Here is a 3322-nt window from a genome sequence, read left to right on the forward strand (position 1 = left end):
CTTCCTTAGTCCAGCAAGAGGATTTGGAGTCCACATTCCTGGCTAGAACTGAGTTTGGAAGAAAGATTGAGACATTATACATTCCAACTCTATTCCATACAGCTAGAAGATTTCTTGGGCGCTAGGTGATAATTTAGGATGTTGAGAAGGATGGCTAAGCAAGAGAGCTTCTAATGCATAGACAGCAACACTAAACACAATTCTTACATTTTTATGTTGTTAAATATATAAGTATCTCTGATCTTTCCTCCTTATGAGAGATCGCTTCACTGTATGATGACTGCACATGCCCTCTCTCATCTCCTTCATTTGTTAATCCGAACACCCTCTTCTCTAATCTCTTTTTCCAATCTTTTTCTCTGTCTAAAATCTTTTCCTTTGTAATTACATACATTCCTTTTATCCTTCAATTCATCTTCTTTCCCCTTTGACAAGAGCAGCCACATCATTAAGTAATTTATCCAATACAGCATGATGAACTTTTATTGGTAATTTTTGTTTTTCTTTTATTTTCTTGATTTCCTCTGTATCTTTCTCCTTGACTAATTAAAAAGAGTCAATCCTTATAACAAATATTTTTTAAAAAGAAAAATGGAAGAAATTAGCAAAATCAATTAATATTCTCTTTAATCTGACATTATATGCATTGTTCTACATGCATGTCTCATCCTCCCTCCACCATCACAACCCTCTGTGCTCTGAAATGCAGTGGGGGCAGTGTTTTCTCAGACTCGTCTGAGGTCAGTCTTCTTTACTTTTGACTTTTTTCATTTTTAAAATTTTTCACATTTTTCATTGTTATGTGATTGTTCTTTCCATTTAGATTGTTAGCATCATCATGTATATTGTTTTTCTGGTTCCATTTGCTTCATTTTGCACCATTTAATGTAAGTTTTTCCATGTGTCATTGTATCACAGTGCTTTCACATTCATTGTTGCATTCAAGCAACATAATTTGTTTAGCCATTGCCCAAACAACAGTCATCTATTTTGTTTGAGGTTCTTTACTACAACAAAACATGTTGTTACAAATATTTTTGGTGTATCTAGAACCTTTCTTTTTTACTAGTGACTTTGTCGTGTAATTTCTCGGTCAAAGTAAATGGAAATTTTGCCACATTATTGCCATAATTCCAATTTATTTTCCAGAATAGTTGTACTAATTAAGATATCCACCCAAAAAAAAATACAAGTGCACCTGTAAACCCTTCCAATACAAATCATGAAGCTATAAATTTTTCTCCAAGAATTAAAAATAATTATTAACTTGTTAAGAAATTAATTGAAGGATCAAAATCTCTGCTTTTGAATTATATACATATGTGTATTGCATTCCAACTTCTTTAGACTTTTGGGGGGACAGAAAAATTTTTTTTCTCACATAATCAAAATTCTGGTGATCCCATCCCTTTAACATCATTAAGCTGATCATAGCCACCTAATAAATCCTCTACAGAGAATGAGAAAACTATTTTATACAAAGAAAATAACTTCCACATCATGAAACTATAGGGTACTTCAAAATAAATAGAAATGCAAATAATCAGACCAAATGGCACTAGTTTCAATCTGTCTATATATAAAGTTAGCAACTCCTCACTAAGCTAATCCAGACTTCCTTGAGATGACATATAGAAACAAATGTCAACTATGCTATTTTTTCCAAGAACATTTTTTTTTTTGCTTTTTGGAGGTGGGACAGCAGGGCAATTAGGGTTAAGTGACTTGCCCAAGGTCACACAGCTAGTAAGTGTTAAGTGTCTGAGTCTGGATTTGAACTGAGGTCCTCCTGACTCCAGTGCTCTATTCACTGGGCCACATAGCCACCCCCCAGGCATATTTTTTCCAGACATATATTTTTAAAAGTGACAAATTTTGCTTTCAATTTTTCAGTTAGACAATTGTCAAAGAATTTCTAAAACCTACTTAAAGAAATCAGTGACTCAGTAGTGACTTCCCATTTACCATTCAAACAGAAATCCAACATTCCCATCATCATTCCCTAAGCCCCAAATTGAACACGTAGGAGGGAAAGGAAAGATTCTATAGAAAACTGGGTTAAACTTAGTAATTCATTTCCAATTAAGTTAGTAGTCTGACCTTATACCAGTCCCCACAGTTTCAGGAAATGGTCATGCCTCAGTGTTCCAGAGAACATACTGATTGAAACCCTCTCGAAAAAACAAAAAAACAAAACCCTCCTGCCTTAAAATTTCTCTATTTTTATCCACATTTTATCCTTCCTGGCTAAGAGGAACAAGTGGTTCTTTTAGTTAGGTCTAATCTCTCTACCTATGCCCTGGATCCTGTCCTTTTCCATCTCCTTATAGATCTCATTCTATTTTATTTTTTAACTTTCAAGCATCATTGGCCATTTTCTTACAATAATGTTCGTTTCCACCAATTTTTTTTTAACTTTCTCTGATACCCTCAAACTATAATATGACTTCTCTTCTTCCTTTTGTCACACTGGTGAGTGTGGGGATCACTGTGGAGAGTGGGGTTAGTCTCTTCCATAACCTAAAACAATTAACTTGGACGGGCACTCACTTTCCAAAATGGTGGTGGTGATGGATGTGGACACCCCCAGTGGCACCAACAGTGGCACCGGCAAGAAGCACTTTGAAGTTAAAAAGTGGGATATTGTGGTTGACAACTGTGCCATTTGCAGGAACCACATTATGGACTTTTGTATAGAATGTCAAGCCAAGCAGGAATCTGCCACCTCATTTTCGTTGCCAAACAGAACATAATTTAAACTTAACACATTTGTGCCCTTCTCTCTCATTAGCTCTTGTCATATGGGGAGTCTGCAGTCATGCCTTCCACTTCCACTGCATCTCCCACTGGCTAAAAACCAGGCAGGTGTGCCTGCTGAACAATAGAGAGTCGGAGTTTCAACAGTATGGGCATTTGAAAAAGCCTTCTTCCTCAAGATTATCACTTTTGTTTGCTACTTGATGACTTGCTGTCCTGTTGCCTAATTAATTATACATGAGTTAAAGTCAGTCTTGTGTGCAGTATCTCTTGAGTTTGGTCTTACTGCCACCGTGTTGTATTCTGTGTGAAATAAAGCCCTGTTGGAGCCAAGGAGCTGCCAGTCTCTCATATGTGTCACTGAAATGACTAGGATGCAAGGATCTTCTCTTCCCAGACTAGAAAACCATCAATCTCTGAAGCGTGAAAGAAAAAAAACATCAATTAACTTGTTATTTAGGCTATGAGGAATCTAATGACCCTTCAAGTCCACATACTCTATTTCTCTATTTTTGTGGAGTTTATATCAGAAGAACGGTTTTTATAATCACAATGGCTTAGAGAC

At 36.1% G+C, this 3322-nt stretch overlaps 1 pseudogene; it reads left to right on the top strand.

The window, feature by feature from the left end:
- Positions 1-2552: 2552 nt before the first annotated feature.
- Positions 2553-2961, top strand: LOC138171170 (E3 ubiquitin-protein ligase RBX1 pseudogene; annotated as a pseudogene).
- Positions 2962-3322: the final 361 nt, after the last annotated feature.

Source organism: Petaurus breviceps, unplaced genomic scaffold (genome assembly GCF_028583685.1).
Source record: "Petaurus breviceps papuanus isolate PSGF00001 unplaced genomic scaffold, PetGlider_PUasm1.0 419, whole genome shotgun sequence".
Lineage (NCBI taxonomy): Eukaryota > Metazoa > Chordata > Mammalia > Diprotodontia > Petauridae > Petaurus > Petaurus breviceps.